The 21,611-nt window shown below is 43.0% G+C and overlaps 1 long non-coding RNA gene across 3 annotated transcripts in view; it reads right to left on the bottom strand.

The window, feature by feature from the left end:
* LOC309849253 overlaps positions 1–21,611 on the bottom strand; it is a 323,232-nt gene that overhangs the window by 153,157 nt on the left and 148,464 nt on the right. For 2 of the 3 annotated variants that reach the window (XR_014303616.1, XR_014303617.1), the window contains exon 4: positions 9,268–9,404. The exons of the other annotated variant lie outside the window; for it this stretch is intronic. This is a non-coding gene — a long non-coding RNA (uncharacterized lncRNA). The remainder of the gene's footprint in view (positions 1–9,267; positions 9,405–21,611) is intronic. 3 annotated transcript variants of the gene reach the window in all.

Raw genomic sequence — 21,611 nt, 5'->3', positions numbered from 1 at the left:
TTTCTCACATGAGAGCCAGACCCAGTCAGTCAAAACGGGGGTGTCTTTGCCCTTTTGTGATTCAAGCCAATTATTTAGATAGTGACACCAGCCTGGATTTAACTGAGGTTTTTTTCCCCATTTTTTTCAGACTTGATTGTAAGGGACAGGATACCTGCCACTCCTGTCCTGATGCTTTTTCTATTCCCATTCATCTGGCCCTCTCACAGCCTGCTGCCTAGGGCACTGAGTGGAAGTGTGTAGCCAATGACTGAGATACATGGGGAGCTATATAACAGAGTGAATGAACAAGGAGCTACCTAATGAATGAATGAAATGATCAGGGTAGTGTATAACAAGTGAGTGAAAGGAATAGGGGGAAAATTTGGAGGTCTCAGTGAAGGTAGAAAGCTAACACAGGTAGGAGCAGGTGCATGGGCTACGGCAGAATAACAAGATTGCTGAATTTAGAGGGTTCGATTTCCTTACATGTCTGTCTTCACATTAGTGAGTCAACTTCTATCGCGTATTTGAAGATTTTTTTTTCTGTCAAATTATTGTCTCAGGTCACGTAAGATAAAGGTGGGGTCAGCTCTCAAAAGAGCAAAGTACTCCTGTGATTTTAAAAAAAGCCATTTCCCAAGGAGAGATGGATATATTAAACTGTTCTGTACATGTTCTGCTTGACCATATTGATTCCTTAGATGGGTGTTTTTCCTAACAATAGTAGAGAAAGTGGCCCCAAGATTCCCAGAATCGATCACAGCAAATCTCAATAGTGTGTTATTCCAGGAAATGCTCTGATCTAACAAAGGATTCTTTCAAATGCAATCTCGATTGCCTAAAATTTACACACACTCAATGCCCTGGTACCTTCTGTGATTGTGTCGGTGGTAATTTTCTTGACTTTATAAGCTTTATTATTAACAGAGCCAAATCCAAAGAGGAAGCAAAACAGGTACAGGGTACATCTCTCCTCTCATACTTCACAGACTATCCGTATGAATCACCCAGACAATGACACATAATTACAAAACAGTATTTATAGCCAATGCCAAATTAGCCAATCCAGTTTATGGATTAGGCTCTCTGGCCCCACTACTTTACCTAATTTCTTTTCATTTCAGTGTTTCTCATCATCCCCAAACATTAGATTAGCAAGAACCAAAAATAAAACTCAAGCTAGTCTGTGAAGAACCTCAGGTCTCAAAGAAGATGGTTGGTAAAGATGAAGCAATCAACATTTCTGGATTAGCATAAATTTCTACCATCCATGATTTCTGGTCATCCATGTTTACTACCACCGTCATGCCTCCCAGATTCTCCACAAAATGACTGCTTATACACAAGGCTCTTCTCGGTTTCTAGGGAGAGGCCACGGTGAAACAACATGGCTCGATATGCAAAAAGACAGTTGGGCTAATTCCACAGGAAAGCCAGAGGAACAAGACTGGGCCCCCTGCCCTGCAATCCCAAGGCCCACAGATTGTATGAAAATCACACCCAAAATGTATCCCCATCCCAATCTGCTGAAATGCCCTAAAGGCTTCCATCAAGAGTCCTTTCCAGGGAAAGTATCTAGAAATATGTCACCCAAGGTGGGTCAACAGCCTTCCCCCATCCTTGGGAAGGACAGCACATTTACTCAACACAAATTCAAAATATTTCACCCTCCCTGTTCCTTTCATTGGCATTCTCTGGCAAGTGGATCTGAGGGTGAACTTTAAAGTGTGATTTGATTACTGATACTTTCTTGGATTTTTACACTGGTTTCCAGACACTGCTTTTCTCTGTTGCCCTGTGTCCTCAGAGTCTGTAGAGTGGTGATTTGGACATGACTCACTTGCTATGTAGGGGAGGATAAAAATGATGGTCATAATAACTGCCTTTTGGCATTTACCAAGATTTTGCCATTTACAAGACACTATGCCAAGTTCTTTGTGGTTTATTTTATGAGCTGATTACAATAAGACACAACCAGGAAACAGCTCTATTTTTCTCCCCTTACTAGCATGCTCCATCCAAGTTTCCTGTCCCCTCCCAGACATCATCTCAGGCCATTCTTATCACTTTAATTCACTTTAAGACTCACTCTCAGATACTAAAAAATTCAGTAGAGGGGTGCCTGGGTGGCTCAGTGGGTAAAGCCTCTGCCTTCGGCTCAGGTCATGATCCCAGGGTCCTGGGATCGAGCCCGCACCAGGCTCTCTGCTCAGCAGGGAGCCTGCTTCCCCTCTCTCTCTGCCTGCTTCTCTGCCTACTTGTGATCTGTCAAATAAATAAAGAAAATCTTAAAAAAATTTCAGTAGAATCATATCAAAACAGCAATATCCTATCTTATTTACAATTACTTCCTTCTCCCTAATCCAGTTCTGGCCCATGGTCAAACACCTGCCATAGGTACCAGAGTACATGGTCTGGTCTCTTAATGCTTTTTCCACCTTTTGTTTTCCATCTTTTTCAACTACAGACTCAGAGAGGCTGGGGGTTGAGCTGTGGTTTGTGGGAGCAAACCACAGAAGATCCCCCCTGAGATCACTGGAGCATGACATCAAACACTCAAGTAATATAGGGGCCCGTTCTTCGGAGCCTCCCTGCCAGCTGTGTTGAACTTAGCATTGTCCAGTTCTCTGACCTGGGCCCTGGGCAATCTTCACAGGGCAATCTTGACAGCCTCTTTCAATCTCCCCCATCTCCTGTCCTCGGCAATCCAGCATCGGCCTCTAGCTGCTGCTGTCTCCTTCCCATTACAGGTGGCCTTTGGGGGAGGATCCCTTGAGGATGGCTGGTGTCCTGTTAACTTCTATTGGTAATGGCCACAGGAACTCACAAATAATGATGGATTGGCCCAGATGCAGTGCCCTCCCCCAATTCTCTACCTCTGTGGTTTGCTTCAGACAGCCTTACTGCTTCAGAACTCTCTAGGCAGGAGGTGGACATTAGTCTTACTCTTGACTTCCAGGGACACATGAGATTTCCCAGACCTCTTTCTCCATGCCCTGTCCCAGTGGTAACACTATCCATCAGGCCTCTGCCAGCACTAAGAGACCAGCACCCCCCTCCATGGGCACTGCCAGTCTCTATAGCCATCTTCTTGGGAAGGGGAGAGGTACTGGGAACATGCTGGGAAAAAAGCCAAAGAGTTCTCATTTGTATGGATTTCTTTCAAAAAAATACTTTCAAATATCTTTTCTTTTTTTATTAACAAAAATAGGTGAAGCAGGGTGATACCTGCTGGATCGTATTTGTCATCTCTTCATAAGACTGGCTTAGATGTGTCCTTTACTTGTCTTTAGAATGTAAGGACACTTACATCCTCTTCTAGATTTGGGCTTCACCCAAATTCCAAGAGTTTTACATTCTGTTGGACATTCTATTATTCATATACAACTCAGGTGCCCACTTCCCTTTACTGGTCACATTCTACTTCTCACTAACATAGGGGGACAAGCATACAGCTTTACACAGCTCTTAAGTGGCCACTCAGGAGCAGTCTTCCCATTCCTCATCTCCCCATGACTCATCTCCCATTCCTCCCAGCTCCCCATGGGCAATTACTGAGTCCCAGGGGCCACACACGGAAATCCCAACTGTATCTACCTGGTATAATGAAGGTTCCTCTTCAAGATACAAGGGAGAAGGGGAACAAGATTCCCTTGTCTCTTTACTGCCCCATCTTTCATCTCCCCAGAATGCCATAACAGACTCTACTACATTAATTTCTCCATTAAAGGGTTAGGACAAATTTTAAAGAGAATTATAATTTGGGGGGGGGGGAGGGAGAGGTTAATTCTCACTAGTTGTTTCCAGAGACTCGAGGGAAAGTCCCCAAGGAAATCAGCCCTTCCTAAGAGGATCCTAACTTGCACGCCCTACCCCAAAGGTCCTGATTTCTCTCCCCCAATCACTTCTTTTTGGTAAGTTTCCATCTATGAATTCCATCCACCTCTCTGTAAAACCACCCTTATCCATAGAGAAATCTAACTCCCTGTATCTTACCTAATAAAAATATGTTTTATAAGTTTTATTATAAAATATTTTAAACAATGATAAAACCATAAGGAATCCTATACCAAATATCTATGCATCTTCTACCCAGGTTTATCAAATCAACACTTCACTATATTTGCTTGAGATTCTTTTTCTTACAAGGGAGCAAAATTTTCCAAGTACAGCTGAATTCCCACAAACCTACCACCCAAAATCCCAGACCCACTCCATACTCTATCCCCAACCCCCACTATGAGAAATTGTTCTACAGGATATTGTGTTCTGCCTCACAGGTCTCCTTGAGCCTCAATCGTTCAGGCTGGAGTCGCCTGTGGTTAACTTTCCATAATACCAGCAATATTTCCATGTTCCTCAAAACAGTCTGGAGGAGGGGGTAGACTCTGGCTCTCTGGCTCTCCAGATATCACTGTATAAAGTAGACACAGGGCCTTCCAGGCTGAGTTGCCCTTACGATTTCCCACTCATTGATTCATTTAGTTGTCAATAAATGTATGTGCCAGGCACAGCTCTATAGCTTGGGAACACAATAATGAACAAGACTGGCAAAGCCCCATACTTAAGGGACTTGCATTCCTATGCAGGAAGAAAGAGAATGAAAAGATAAACCAATAGATCAGATAACATCAGATAATGGGTAAGTGCTCAGAAGAAAAGAGGGAGCCCAGGACTGTAAGACAAAGAATGATGAGAAACAAGGTGCCATTTAGTGAGGTAGGGTGGCCAGGTTCTCTCTCTGAGGAGGTGACAACAGACCTAAGACTTAGATGATGAGTTCACCACAGGAAGATCTGGGAGAGGAATGTTCCAGCCAGAGGGGCTTACAAATGTCCATGGAGCCAGGACTGAAGTCAGAGTTCATGAAATGGAAGGACAACCTGTGTGCCCAGTGGCTGGGGTGGGGAGAAGACAAGAGGCAGAGGTACCAGCAGAGCCAGGTTTGTGAGAACAGACACATGCAGTCGGGGGTGGGGGGTCAGAGCTGGGGTGATGGGCAGTAGCATCCAAACTTGGCTCAGCGTGGACAGCTGCCCTTGCTGCCTCGTAATTAGCAATAGAGTCACTCTGACTCCCTTGGTCCCAGTAAGGCATCGGTGGGCAGGGTAGAGTTTGGCTCATTCCCTGCTTACCCCAGAGCCTACAGCATCAAGAACTGCACCTACATTTCAATCATATCCTCAAGAGACTTATTAAATGGCTCATTCTGGGGTCCCTACTATATTCGTCCCAGAAGTCTTGACTCTAGATTCTCCATCTGAGAAGAGAACAGGATGGCCAGTCTTCTCAATATACATACATTCCTTGATCTAATCCCCTAGCAACCCAATCACAAGGGTATCACGATGTTTTTCAGGCAAGTAATCTGAGTCTCAAAATTTTATCAGCTCCCCAGCAGAGTACATAGCCACTCCCTAAACCTAACACATTACTGTTTCAGTGAAACATCCATATTTATACTAGGTGAGATACATAAAGATCATAGATGCTATTATGTCAGTTCTGGTCAGGTTTTACTACCCAATGAATTACTTTAAAAAGAAAAGTCTCTTGTTTCAGTTTTTTGGCTTTTTTTTTTTTTTTTTTACTTTTTTTGGTACAAGGGATTATGAAACTGTACTTGGGTGACCCCAGTGTGTTCATCAGCTAAGTGGGAAAAAACTGTCCTGGTCACAGATTTCGTGGGGAAAACAAAAAAAGATAACAAGAGCCATTACTGAATACTTACTATATAAGCACTGTTTGAAATCTGTCTAAATTCCCACAACCCTCAGGGGAAGGGGATTCCCCTCCCACAAGGAAGCTGGTAGGTATTTTTACTCTTCCCTGTCGACAAAGGAAATGAGGCACAAAAACAGTGCAGATCCCCAATCTGAATGCAGGCAGTCTGTCACCAGACACCGGGGTGCATTAGCCACCACCCTCTACCTCCCTGTGGAAATGGGAACCATGGGAACAGAAGCTTCAACTTAGAAGCACCGCAGTGCAAAGGCGGTCAGTGAAAAAAAAAAAGGCACTGGTCACTCTCCAAAAGAGATGTTCCCCCCTGCAACCCAAGAGCAGAGGGGGAAGGGTGCAAACAGTGGGAAGATGAACCAGGAGCCCATCAGCCAGAGGTCAGACCACAACTGTGACACAGCAAAGTTCCAAAGGACGGGATCCCTGGCTGCCAAGCCCATGTGTGACCTCTTGGTGTAAACTACTTCAGAAAGGCCCATGAGGACTCCTCTGGTGAGAAAGGAAAAGGGCCCTGCGGTGCAGTAATACCAACAATGGGGCATTCATTCACAGGCTGAAATACTTTTAGAATCACATCCATAGCCAGGAGCTATTGCTAGATAATACAGAAATAGTAGTGAACTGGGAGAAATCAGAAGGGGAGACAAACCACGAGAGACTGTGGACTCTGAGAAACAAACCGAGGGTTTTGGAGGGGAGTGGGGCGGGGGATTGGGTGAGCCTGATGGTGGGTGCACCTATTGCATGGAGCACGGGGTGTGGTGCATAAACACTGAATCTTGGAACACTAAAAAAAAAAATAAAATAAAATTAAGATGTTAAAAAAAAGAGAGAGAGAAAGAAATGGACATTTGCTCATGGTCCAGCTTCCTCCCTATTAAGCAAGTAGGAAGGAAAAAGAAAAAGCCCAAAGCCTCTGGATAGAAAAAATATTTCTGTTCCTGCTTATCTCACTTTTAGGTTTCTTGCTACAGGAATGGGGGTAGGGGGTGCCACCTTGTTCTTCCAAACAAGTGGAAGTCATACTTCGCTTGCGAAGTTGTAAAGAAACACTGAGAGAGACTCTGGCTCCCGTCTGCACCTGCTAAGGTCAAGAGCAGACCAAATGTTCCATTTGACTAAGATAAGATAACAAGTCAGTGCTCCTGCTGAGACAGAAGAGAAAGACCAGAGGCCTGGTCCTGTTTGAATAAGAAAAGAAAGAGTCAGCGCTCCCCTGAGCCACCTCCACAGAGATTGTGCTTCCACAGGAAGGGGCCATTTGGCCTTGAGAGACTGGGAAAGACTCCGGGCCTCGAGACATCAGGAAAACACCCTGTTATCATCCACCATTAGCCATAACCACAAAAACTCACTCCTAACCCTGTCGGGTGCTCAGTCTTTGAGAAGAAATCCCGGTGAGCCCGCTAGTGTTAATAAAGCTAAACTTTCCCTGCTCTCCCGTGCGGGATTTGAGTTTCCTGGGTCACCTCAGATTTTCTGCAACAACACTTGTTAGTCTTCAACCATGAGTTTTTAATCATTACACTCCTAAAATATAATCACCATTTGTTGAACTCTGGCTAAGTGCTTTGCAGGCATCATGGTGGAGAGTCTCAGAATGCCAAGTGGGCATCTGAACACCGTTTTACAGAAAATAACCCAAGCGGTCTTTCCACTGTGGGCGAGATGATCAGCCTGCTCTGCTTTGCATGATTATCTTTTTTTTTTAACTTTTTAAAATTTTTTAAAATTTTTTTTTATTTTCAGAATAACAGTATTCATTATTTTTTCACCACACCCAGTGCTCCATGCAATCTGTGCCCTCTATAATACCCACTACCTGGTACGCTGACCTCCCACCACACCCCTGCCACTTCAAACCCCTCAGATTGTTTTTCAGAGTCCATAGTCTCTCATGGTTCACCTCCCCTTCCAATTTCCCCCAACTCCCTTCTCCTCTCTAACTCCCCATGTCCTCCATGCTATTTGTTATGCTCCACAAATAAGTGAAACCATATGATAATTGACTCTTGCATTTCATGCAATGACACCAAAACCCTCAGTCACCTTTATACCTGTGAGAAAGGCATGCAGGCTGAGGCTCAAATATGGAAAGTAGTCATTTGTAATGTGCAAGGCTTTGCACGCAGGCGGCCTGGTTTGAATGAACTGCCTGAATGGGTATCTAAGCTCCTGAAATCTCTCCAAGCCTTAATTTTCTCCCCCATAAAATAGGTTAGGGCAGTTCCTCAGAGAGCATCATCTCAGACATCCATGATCACACAAATCGCCTAGGATCTCAATAAAAGGCAGGCTCTGATTCAGGGGATCTGGAGCAGGGCCTAAAGGTTACATTTCTCACCGGTTCTACTAATGCCCACGCGGCTGGTCTGTGGACCACATTTTGAGGAGCAAAGCTTTGCAGGGTTTTTGTCTTAAGACTTAAATGAGATTTGATGCACACGAAGTTCTCAGCAGAGCCTGACACATAGTAAGCATTCAATAACTATTAGCTGCTAGTAGTAGTAGTAGTAGTAGTAGTAGTAGTAGTAGTAGTAGTAGTATTCTTAGTCAGCCCCTAATTATTGGGTAACTCAAAGTTAGTGGTTGGATATTCTATAAGAGCTTCTTTATAATGTTCTAAAAAGTTCTTGAAAGTGCCTGGGGGGCTCAGTTGGTTAAGCATCTGCCTTCTGCTCAGCTCCTGATTCCCCCGTCCTGGGATCGAGCCCCATTTCAGGGTCTCTACTCAGCAGGGAGCCTGCTTCTCCTTCTCCCTCTGCCTCTAAATGCCGCTCATATGCTCATGCTCTCTCTGTTTCTCTCGCAAAAATAAGCAATAAAATATTTCCAAAAATAAAAAGGTTCTTGAAAGAGATAATGTGCAGAGCAGTGTGGCATTAAAAGAGCACTGGAGTTAAGGTAAAAAGACCTGGATTTGAATCCTGGTGTCACCCTCTGGACAAGTCCTGAACCTCCTAAGATCTTTTAGGATAATAATAGAACTAGTTGACAGAACTGTTGTTAACGTAACAGGATAACGGAAAGTTCTCCAAAGTAAGCCCTCAGGTACTATGTGTGCAAGGTAGAAGGTAGGCTGATTCTTTCTGTACAAATGCAAACATCTTCCAGCCACTCGCCCCACACCAGGATGTCAAAACAGCTGGTGTCTTTGATGGCAGGAGGCCCTTTGATGTCTGGTGGGAGAAACAGGTACAAGTTATATTAGCCACTGTCTCTACTACATAGGCATAAGGTCAAGGAGGAGGAGAGAAAATTGTAAAGGAGAGATAAAAACCCTGACCCTCAGCCCACACTGTATGCCCGCACCATGCTGCCTCCTGTAAGTCACACTGAAATTGTTGATTCATGCACAATGGTAACAAATACTGGGGCTGGTCCCAGATCTCAGGTCTCACTCTCAGAGGAACAAGGCCTTGAGAGCTAATTTCAGGTTGGGGTCTGGGGAAAGCAACCCAGGGAAGGCACTGCCTGATTTCCATTTATGTGTAAGGTAGAGGGTGGAAGGGCCGGTACCCACATGCAGATGTGACTTGGTACCTTTAGAGCTGCCCTGTGGTCCATGTGAGATGCTCAGGAATCAGAAGTAACAATCAGACAGATAGATTTCTCAAGGTTTATGGAATGGTTCCCGGTGCTATCATTTGAAGGTCTTTCCATCAAACATTGCAGGCCACCTAGCAGAAAAGATAGGCTATGTTTACAAGAAGAAAAGATGGTCTATATTTATAAGTTAACAGTTTTCTAAAACAAAAGGTGGACATCTGATATGAAATTATATATTTGGTACTATAACAAGATGACTACCATCTTGAGCAAAGAAATGAATATTAGAGTTGCAAAAGCGAAGTTGGCTTCAGATTCTAGCCTATATTGCTAGTTAACAAGGTAAAGCCCAAAGATTAGCAGCACGGCCTGGTAGCGTGCAGAGATGTGGAGATAGGCAGCCCTCAAGTGAATTAACCTTTCTGGGCCTTACATCCTTATTCATAAAAATGAAGCTAAAAACAAAAACCCTCCTCATAGGGTTGTCCTTAGGATTAAATGAGTTGATATCCGTAAAGTGCTTAGAATAGTAAATAGACACAGTAAGCACCAAATAAACAAGCTATAATTGTTGTATGACCTTAACAAACGAATTGACCTCTGAGTCACTTTCCTCAGCTGTTACAGAATAAGTACACTGTGGGAGTGAAAAGAAACAATGTATGCAGAGGTATTCTGAACAACTTCTATTCAGTAAATGGGAGTGTCCATGAGCCTTGCCTCTAGAATGAATATTCTGTTTCTCCTAATGTCTGACATCTCCTCCAGGACCTCGACCTGCCAGGAGCTTTCATTCTAACACAGTCAGAGGTCATGGGAGGGAGAATTAATTAACACAAATTTGAAAAGAATATGAACTCTAAGTTAACCCACTGCTTAGAGCAAGAACCAATCTGTGACAAAAATAAATCCCTCCCAGAGGTATAATCCCTATTTTTAACAAATATTCTTTGTCCTCTACACAAGTCCAAATCCTTGATAGGCACCAAATATTGGAGAGAGCTGCTGAGCTTGGGCTTTGGATCTGCACTAGCCTCTGAAGTCACCGATTTAATAAGAGAGTGACTCAAAGCGGCTGAGCCTGTGTACACAGCATCCTTGAGGTAGAAAGGTGATTCTGCCCACCCACCATAGGCAAGGGAGTATATTTTTCTTACAGAGATGATGATGGATTTATACCCCTTCCTCCACACTGAGGACCGTCCCACCCAAGTGATCAAATAATTCATGTCCACAAAAATACCAAGAAGCAGTCTGGTGGAGTCCTCAGTTCTTCTCCAGGAAGGAAGCTGCCTTTAATCATCTAATCTCAGCAGGGATACACCAGCCCTTCTGCCCGAGGCTGTTTGTTACACAAAGCAACTCTGGTACCGTGGGAGGAGTGAGGACACCAGGACGTGGTCACCAGGAGCTGGGGACCATGGGAGACCTGATAGGTTCCCAGCAGAATTAGTAAGTTCTTAAGTGGAAACGTCCTACAACAGTGTCAGTACCCAGTGGAAGCTCTCAGTAAAATGTCACCTATCACCATGGTGCAGGGCGGCGAAAGGGAGGGAGCCCTCAGTAAAATGTTAGCTATCACCATTGGGCCGGGGGGGGGGGGGGGGGGGGGGACTATTGTTGCTGCTGTTGAGAGCATTAAGGGTTCAGCGGGTGACCACAAAATGGAAACACCAACCAAACTGCCCAAAAATATCAGCCCCAGGGGTGCCTGGGTGTCTCAGTCAGTTATGCACCTGCCCTCAGCTGAGGTCTTGATCCCTGAGTCCTAGAATTGAGCTCTCTGGTCAGGGGGAACCTGCTTCTCCTTCTCCCCCACTGCTTGTGCTCTCGCTCTCTCTCCCTCTCTCTCAAATAAATAAATAAAATCCTTAAAAGGAAAAAAAGTCCCATGAGAGACTATGGACTCTGAAAAACAACCTGAGGGTCTTGAAGGGGCAGGGTGTGGGAGGTTGAAGTAACAAGGTGGTGGGTATTAGGGAGGGCATGTATTGCATGGAGCACTGGGTGTGGTACAAAAACTATGAATACTGTTAAGCTGAAAAGAAATTTTAAAAATTAAAAAAAAAAAATTTAAATAAAAAAATAAAATAAAAATGTAGAATCTTCATTAAAAAAAAGAAAGAAAGAAAGAACAAAAAATCAGCCCCAGCCCTGGCCTCATTAACTTGCTGTAACCAGTCTACATACATGATTTTTTTCTGCAACTTTGCCCTTCAGTTTCTTTACTTTTCAAATGTAAAATGTACTTTTGTAAGGATCAAACCCAGAACGCAACCTTAAAAGGAAGTCCTTCTTCGCCTGATCAGTCTACAGATACACATAGCAGAATATCCAGAATAACTCTTCAGTTTTAATTCATTCACCTAACAAGAAATCTGAATAAAGGCAGGGCCTTGGCTCAAGGACTCGATGTGTCATCAAGGATCAGGACTTATCTCTCCCACCTGCATTTTTGATGCTTGGGTGGTAAGTCCCTTTGTGATAGCAAGAGGGCTATAGGGAGGGAACTTAATCACAACTCAGTGCAAAGGCAAGAGAGGAGGGGGGCTGGAAGCACCTGGGCTGTCAGAGAACTTTCCCCATATGTCTCTGTATTGTTCAATTTTTTTTTTAAAATCCAGGAGGAATCCTTTTTCCAGAAGCTTCCCAGCTGACTTTCCCTTGCATCTCATTAGCCATATGTCAGTCACATGCCCACCCTTAGCTGCAAGGGAGACCAGAAATTTGACATTTTCTAGGATGGTGGCCTCAGCATCCTGGAAGAAAATGGTGGGACCTGGCTATTGGGGCACTAACCAAGAGACTCTGCCATGCCCCTTCATGCTGGTTCTCTCACTGGAGAAACTTTGTTTTCATTCTTTCTACCTAGAATAGAAATATGTATGTACCAGGAAGGCGGTGAGCCAAGCAATTCATCCAAAATTGATTGTCTCGTTTACCTTAGCATCTTCCAGAAATAAAGTGTTGCAGAGAACTGAATTATGCAGATAAGCTTTCTCCAAAAGTGCCAAGGCTTACTGTATTTTCACCATTCTTATGACCATCTTTACTAAAATCCTTTACTTCTATGTCTTTTTGGTAGTGTATCCGAACATAATTTGACACGTTCAGAATGGCGGAACTGCCATTATGGGCACCAATTATTGCGCTGGGCATAAACATTCTAATACTCCAAGAGGATCCTTTAGCTCCAACCCTAAATGCCCCTATCTTGCTCACCACGCTCCAGGTCCTATCCACAGTACCTCAAATCAGTTGCTGCTTCTGTGGAAGTACCTCCTGCCTTGTTTTCTGCTGTCACTTCTAATTCTCCAGAGCTTCTAATGATAGGATGTGCTACTGAACTTGACTCAAGATTTAGGGCAGCATGGAAGAGGACGAGGATAAGGCCTGAGGAGTCTGGGCCTTCCCTGCAGGGACCCATCAGTGAGGAGGCTGCCTCCCAATGGTCTGGAAGCACAGGGCCTGCAACAGAGGACAGGTCTGAGCTGGGAAAAGTGGAGGTAGGTAGGGGAGTCACCACTGCCATTGGGCCCCTGGGTGCCAGGGGAATGCAGGAGGTCTGAGGTGAGACCTGGAATTCTCTCCATGTTGTTGGACAAGACAATGAGCTAGCACCAGGACATCTTGGACCTAAGAGTTTGGGGGACTGAGTTCCTCATTCAAGAGTTACTTCCAACGTTTGAAATGACCCCAATGATCTCACTATTCAAATGGAGGCAGTCTGGATAGCTTTCAGAGTTGAATCAAACTTTATAATTAACCTGCTGAATCATGGCTTTCACCTATGAATTTAATTCACCGAGATTTGTAAACAGGACCCAGATTATACTTCCTGGCCTCTCTGTGCCTGGGTTTAATTCCCTGGCTGCATCAAACACCATCTTCCTTTGCTGTTTGATGGATACTCCTGTCTTGGGAGACATGCAAGGTTAGCTTTGGCAATTCCTTGTTGTTTTTGACTCTCCTGGGGCAGAAGTCCTGTCCCAAGATTAAAACACTCTGTGCTTCACATGCCTGAGGTAAGTGATGTGCAAGAGGCAGAAGGAGATTGTCTGTTGTGAGTTCTCACTAGCTAGGGTGAGCATGTGGGTTGGTGGTCACTCTGCTGATGTTTGGACACCTACGCTGGTGAAAGAGTCTTCTCTGTCATGCAGGGTTTAGATTTGCAAGCACCTGGTCCAGCTGTTGCTACGTCCCTATGCTTTCTCCCTGCAAATCAGAGCAGAACTGTGTGGGATCAAGGATTTCCCCAGACAAGGCTTAACTAAGCATGGGTTAGCACATAATTAACGAAACTGAACTTTGGTTATAAAAATAATGTCATTCACTGATCACGTATAATCGATCTTCATTATTCGTGGACTCCATGGTTACAAATTGACCTACTTACTAAAATTTACTTGTAATCCCCAAAATCAATATTTGTGGAGCCTTTGTGATCACTTAGGAAAATGTGCAGAATGGAAAAAACTTCAAATCACTTGGTGCACCTGTTCCCAGCCAAGGTCAAACAAGCTGGTGCTCCACCTTCTTATTCCAGCTCCCATACTGGAAATAGTGTCCTTTCTATCGTGTAGTTAGTGTCATACTTGCACATTTTGGGGTGAAAAGGGCTCCCAGTCATTGGGGTGCTGAAGCGCTGTCTAGTGTTCCTAAGCACAGAAGGCTATGATGTGCCTTATGCAGAAAACGTGTGTTAGAGAAGCTTCATTCAGGCATGAGTTACAATGCCGGCCATAGTTCAATGTTCAGGAATCAACAATCTGTTTTAAATATGATGCCTTTAAACAGACACACACATACCACAAGTTTATGTATTGATCTGTTAATGAAAATATTGTGTCCAGAGGCTCGTAGGAACTTCTCCTCCTATTCCCCAACAGCAATGGTTCATTATTTGCTAACTCTGTGTTCACAGACACTTTATGGAATGTAACTATTATGAATCATGAGAACTGACTGTGTTGTGAATATTATATTTTAAACCAAATCTTGATAAAGCCAAAGCTAGGTACAATTATTATAGGTTCTTTATTAAACTTCCTTTAAATGTTTACCTTGTTCCTGGACCTTTCATAACACCAGAAGCTCTCTGAACATAGACAGTCCTCCAATTCCCAAATATGCATTTGTGGTAACAACAGTTTGACTTATTCCTGCTATAGACCCCTTCAGAATAAATTAAGACCTCTTCTGTTTATCTGGAAAAACTAATAGAAGTACGACAGTCCTATCTGTCATATAGAATAAAGAAAGATTGTAATTTAATAGTAACTAAAAGGAGATCAAATTAAAGTTCTCAGTTGTTGCATGAATTAACAAAGTCCCCACAAGCCTTAAGAAAGGCACAAATGACTACAGTCAGAAGCAAAGGTGCTTCAGGGCCACACTATGCTCCACTTCCCAATTTTATTATGACATCTCTCTCAGCATTCTCCATGGTAGATGAAAACTCCAGCCAAGGACAGAGAGGAGAGGGGAGACCTATATTCTCCTCTGAAATTAGCCTAGAAATACCTTTAAGGGTCATTACTCTAAGAAAACAGATTTATGACTTTTTATTATCCACTTAAAAATTTATAGCATCGTAGTTGAAGCCATATTCATTGTGCTAGATTATACTACAATAGCCTGGCAAGCCTTCCCTCTGCCTTACCTCACCTCATGGTTTCAACTCTTGACAACTCCAGATTGATTTCTGTCACGTAAGCTGCCCAAAGTTCTCACAATAAGTCCAAAATCCACAGTCTGGCACTTGAGGCCACCTGAAATTCAGTTTAAATCTATATAACATTTACCTTCCCTACCTCCATTTTCCAGAACACAGCCTCTTCTCCAACCTACTTAGTTGGCTCCCTTTTTCCACATGTACCTTGTTTCTGCTCAGCATAGTGAAGGAGAGGCTAGACTGAGATGCTAGAGCTAGACTGGGCTGAGTTCAAATCCTGACTCAGTCACTTACAATGGAACTTTGGGCAAAAATCCCCCAATGCCCTTGTTTTTAAAATAAGGTTAATAAGAACATCTATCTCAGAGCTATGTTTTAACAACTAAATGCGATTATGCATGAAAAGTATCTAGCAGCACCCTAGTACATTAAAGGTAATGAATAAATATTAATATAAAAACTAAGCATTATGGAGTCCCTCTTTCATGTTTTCACCTCATGACCTTGAAATATTGTCCTTTCTATATCTGTTTTCCTTCCCAACTCCCAAACTTGATCTCCCTTCACAGCTTCAACCAATGGAGTAAGTTTCATGTCTTGATGTCAAGGGTGGGGAGGATGAAAAAGGAGTGACAAGGGGCGTACACTTGCCAGGTTTCCTGGGGAAAGTGGAAATAGAATCTCTGATGTTCTACACTTGACAATATTTTTCTGTAAAAGGTCACACAGTAAATGTTTTAACTTTCGTAGGCTACTCAGCTCCCACCACAACTACTCAACTCTGTTGTTACAACACAATAATACCTATAAAAATATACAAATGAATGGCTGTTCCAAAAACACTGTATGTACAAAAACAGGCAGCAACAGCTCAACAGAAACATAAACAACCTGATCCAAAAATGGGCAAAGGACTTGAATAAACATTTCTCCAAAAGAAATATACCAAGAGCCATAAAAAAAAAAAATGTTCAACAAAAGTAATCATTAGGAAAATGCAAATCAAAGCCACAAGATAACACTTCACACATGTTAGGATGGCTACTATTTAAAATATTCATTGAAAATAGAATGGAAAATAATGAATATTGGCAAAGATGTGGCAAACCTCATGGAAATGTAAAATTATGAAGCCACTGTGGAAAAGGGTATGGTGCTTCCTCAAAAAAAGTTAAACATAGAATCGCCATATGAGCAATTCTCCTTCTGGGTATATACCCCCCAAAAACTGAAGTAAGGATGCAAACAGGTGTTTTTACACCAATGTTCATAGCAGCATTATTCACAATAGCCAAGAAAGGTGGGAATAACCCAAGTAAACAAATATATTACATACACACAATAGAATATTATTCAGTTCTTTAAAAAGGAAGGAGATTTCTACATGCTACAACATGGGAGAACTTTAAGGATGTTATGCTAAGTGAAATAAGCCAGGTACAAAAGGATAACTACTGTGTGATCCACTTATATAAGGTACCTAGAAAAAGCAAATTCATAGAGATGGAAAGTAGAATAGTGATTACACGGAGCTGCAGGGAGGGAGGAATGGAAGTTATTGTTGAACAGGTACCAATTTTCCGATTGGGAAGATGAAAGACTTCTTAAGATGGATGATAGCGATGGCTGCAGGAAAATGGGAATGGACCTAATGCTGCTGAATGGTAAACATGCTGGAATTGGTAAAATTTATGTTAGATCGATATTTACCACAAGCCAAGATGCTCTTCAACGGACAAATGGACAAAGAGGATGTGGTTCATATATACAACGGAATATTACACCTCCATCAGAAAGGATGAATACCCAACTTTTGCATCAACACGGATGGGACTGGAGGAGATTATGCTGAGTGAAATAAGTCAAGCAGAGAGAGTCAATTATTCTATGGTTTCACTCACTTGTGGAGTATAAGGAATAACATGGAGGACATTAGGAGAAGGAAAGGAAAAGTGAATTGGCAGAAATCAGAGGGGGATATGACAACCAAGAGACTGCGGACTCTGAGAAACAGAGTTTTGGTGGGAGGGGGATGGGGGGGATGGGTGAGCCTGGTGGTAGGTATTAAGGACACGTATTGCATGGAGCACTGGGTGTGGTGCATAAACAATAAATCTTGGAACATGAAAAATAAAAAATAAAATTAAGATGTTAAAAAAGAACAGAAAATTTTAAAAAAAAATTTAAAGATACGCAGCATGCCAGATTTGTCCACAGGCCATCATGTGTGTATGTTAGTGAAGACGCATATGGTAGTTAAAATAGGTGAGGTTGAACTAACAAAGAATCCCAGAAATTTCATAACTTAAAAATATAAAAGTTTATTTGTCACTCGTACTGTGTGCCCAGTAAAGATTGGCAGATCAGTTTTGCTCCCTGTGGTCATTACATGGAGAGATGCCACCGTTTCTCCATGACTCTTCAGGGAGTAGGTGGGGCTAGAGGGTCACACACCAGCATGTAAATGCTATAGCCTGAAGTGATACATGTTTCTTTTTTTTTTTTTCAAAGATTTTTATTTATTTATCTGACAGACAGAGATCACAAATAGGCAGAGAGGCAGGCAGAGAAAGAGCAGGAAACAGGCTCCCCACCAAGCAGAAAGCCCAACCAGGGACTCAATCCCAGGACCCTGAGATCATGACCTGAGCCGAAGGCAGAGGTTTAACCCACTGAGCCACCCAGGTGCCCAATGCGGCACATGTTTCTTTGGCTCACAATTCAATGGCAGAAACTACTTACCCAACCGTAAGGCAGTGGGAAAGTACAATCCTCCCATGTGTCTGGAAAGAGAGGAGCACTGGATTTGGGAGAATATTAGAAGTCTCTATCAGAATAGATATTTTCCACAAGGTACTTGGAACCCAAGATAATAAATTCAGGAACATATGCATCTGTTTACCAGGGCTCATTCTAAGTTCTAAGTGGTTATGATAATGTATATTCCATTTTAATAAAAAATGGTGAAAATATTTCCAAAATTATTCACTATAGTGTACATGTGAGGAAGTCTCAGAAGCAAATTTTAATGCTTCAATTCCAGTAAAAACAGAATAGACACAAGACAAGGACTTCTATAGCTTACTACCCAACTGAGTAGTTGGAAGGAAGGCTAGTGTCTTGGCAATTACAGTACCCCTGTAATACCAAACACATCTAGTTACTGAAAAAGAGAAATAGTGACTCTGAAGTTGGAAATGCCTCAGGGAAGCTAGACGCCAGTTGGAAGAATTATCTAGCAAGCCCTTGCAAATTAGTACAAATCCATACTCAAAAAGTATTTCCAGAACTCACAGTAGAGCCATCATTAAAGACTAAATCTTACTGGCCTGGATATAAGACAAACCCTGAAATATAAAGTCTTATTTCCAAAATGATCTTTTAATTAGACAAATATATTTGGACAGATGAAAAGCTCAGCTCCTTCCCTAACTTACCCTCTACCCTCTAACTAACCCAAATGGTATTATTGCCATCATCATTTAAATAAAAATACTTCCCCAGTAGCCCCCAGCACCCAGTCTCAGACACCTCTCGGGCTTATCCAAACTCCCCAGAAACTGTCCCTCCAAAGTCCAGTCTTTTTAGAGAAAAGCATTTTAAGCATCATATTAATCATATTTATAGTAAAGAAACTTGCAGACTCCTCCTTTTGTAATCATCTTCTGGTATCTCCAACCCCTCCCTTCCCAGGAGGCCAGGTCTGTGGGATCTCTTGGAACAGAAGCTGCGGATAACATTCATAGAATGGAGGGAGCCTGGCCCTGCCCTGAGCAGGGGGATTCCTGCCCAACAATCACAGGCTGCTTTATTTCTATTATTTTTTTTTATTTTCTTAAAGAAAACGTCCCTTATTTTTATGCTAGCCTGGGCATATAATCAGACTTCTCACTGGTATTTCCAAAATGGAAGGCAGGGAAGAAGGCCAGGAGATGGGAGGAGGTTGTTGAGGATCGCAGTTGGGGGAAGACTCAGGAATGATGGCGGGCAGAACGGTGGGGGAGGGCTCTACACACGTCTGTTCACTGCACAGCCCTTGAAAACACTTACACAGAAATTGCTACTTCCATATCTGTTCCTTTTTACAGCAGATTTGCAATTTGAAATCTCTAATTTCTGCCTTTCTCTCCTTGCCTCTTTTTCCTCTCCCATGAGCACCGTCCCCTCCTGCCTCCTTCCTATCCTTATATTGTATTAAACTGAAACAAATTGTCCATGTTACCGTCTAACAAAACCCCTAGAATCCAAAGGAGGAGTTGCATCACAAAACGTTAACATCAAGATTTCTTCCTAAGGATGAACTGCAAAGAGCATGAGTTCTTATCTCCTGACACTCCCATCTATAAGGGGAGCTAATATTCCTACTCAAAAGCAAACAAAATGCCACCAAAACTTGAGGATGAGAAAGAAGAAAACATCCTGTTCCCCTCTAGCTGCATGGAACGCCAACGTTGCATGAAGGAACCATGGTTGACGAACCCAACGTGGACTCCCCAAGAGGAATCACTTTCAAGCATGACTATACACTTCTCTGGGGCATATGACTGGCCCACTGGCCATCAGTCTCCTTGTCTATACTAGCTCAAAAACTGGGTAATGTATTGCTCTGAAAATGTCATCTGGGCTTTTTAGCTGAGTTCTTAGCTGAACTGCATGCTTAAATGAATGGATAAAGGAGATAGTTTATATCCTGTGGAGACGGACAAGTGCAATTATCTCAGCAGGCATACTTCTTTCTTCCACTTCTTCCCTTTCAAAACTCTGTCATCCAATATGGGTAACTATAAAGAGAATCAATTTGCAAAACGAAGCTAATAGCTGAGTTGACAACAGCATTGTCAACGGAATGCGGACAAAGTGCAGTTGCCTTGATACGTGGTATCTGTTCCTGTGGAATGCTGGCTACGTATCCAAATGTAAGCATTGTCCCCATTTGCAAATATTAAGGACTTCAGACAAGAGGAAACTAATTATTTTTTAAAATAAATAATTAAGGGTCTGGGCAATTGCCTTTTGGGAGCCTGTGGCTGATTTCTCACATTTAAATGGACACTTCTAATATTTCCTGCTGCTGAATGTTTAATAATAATGACAGTGATGGCCATGTGATAGCAACAATATATGGCTTCACTTGGAAAATACTTCTTTTTCCCTTATGCTACCTTCTAGTGCTGGACAGTCTCTAAGTTTGGTGTGGAACTCACAAGCTTGCTTCTAACCATATATGGCAGTGCTAGCCTTACAGGGGACTCCCTGAAAAGACACAGTCCTATGAAGCAGACCTCCTGAATAAGAATGATAGTGACCACGCAAATGAGGACTGTCAATCTTTTTTTTTTTTTCAAGAGCTTATGTATTAATTTGAGATAGACTGAGATCAAGTGAAAAAGAGAGCAAGAGATGGGGGCAGGAGGAGAGGCAGAAGCAGGCTCTCCACTGAGCAAGGAGCCCAACATGGGGCTCAATCCCAGGACCCTGGGATGGTGACCTGAGCCAAAGGTAGATGCTAAACCGACTGAGCCACCCAGGTGCCTTGGGACTGTGACTCTTTTGAAAGCATTGATCATTTTCATTGTTTTCCAAAAGCCAAAGCGTATTAGTGATCTATGGCTGTATAACATATTACCTCAAAATTTTTTGAGTTTTAAACAATAAGATGTCTCAGCTTCAGTATTTAGAAATAGCTTAAACAGGTGTTTCTGTCTCAGAGTCTCTTGTGAGTTGCAGTCAAAATGGCAGCTAAAGCTTTTTCTAAAGGTTTCCACAGAGGTATAAGACCTGCTTCCCAGTTGGCTCACGCACACTTACCTGGCAGCTGGTGCTGATAGTGGCCAGAAGTCTCAGATTCTCCGCACAAGAGCCAGAGCCTCTCCTCAGTCACCATGAGGGTTCTCACCTCACAGTGATGAGCTACCCCCCTGAGACCATCCAAGAGAGCAAGATGGAACAGCTATGTTCATGAGTCACACTCATCATTTCTGGAACATTCCTTGTGTTAGAAACCAATAATTAAATCCACCCACATGCAAGAGTAAGGTGAGCTAGGACACCAGGGGAATTAGGCAGCACCGCTTGAAAGGAGGAATGTTGAAGAATTCATGGACATATTTTTAAAACCACCAAATAAACTAATATCATCCTGACATAAATTGCCTGCAAACAGAACTGCCTGTGTTCAGCAAAACGCTCCCACTTTTTAAAAAATGCACATCTATTGAGCATTTTATAGGCATGTCTTGAAAGTGATAAAATACCTTGGTCACACTCATTCTTCATGTGTGGCATGCTTATTGCTTTCAAAGCACAAAACTCGTACAGAAGTCCTTCACCAGTGAAAGGATTTGCACAACAACAGACACCAGGCTGTTGCCTCTCAACTCCAAACCCACCCTTGCACACTGGACTATGTGATGCTGAGGTGGGATGCTGCCATTTTCTCCCTTGCCTGCTCCTCTTTGTCAAGCCTTGACAGTACCAAGGTGAGAGGGAAATGGCTAAGCTAGAGGAGGGAGAAGGGATTTTCTCCTTCCTGTTTGCTTCTTCTGCATTTTCTGCTTGCTTCCTGTGTCACCCAGGCATGGCTTCTCTGACCCAGCAGCAGCTCCCCCCACAGCAGCGAGTGGACCCACCTCTTGGGGATCCAGCCGCATTGATGCCCAGAGCT

The sequence above is a fragment of the Mustela nivalis genome (assembly GCF_964662115.1).
Source record: "Mustela nivalis genome assembly, chromosome: 15".
Lineage (NCBI taxonomy): Eukaryota > Metazoa > Chordata > Mammalia > Carnivora > Mustelidae > Mustela > Mustela nivalis.
This window is presented reverse-complemented; position numbering and strand designations above follow the sequence as displayed.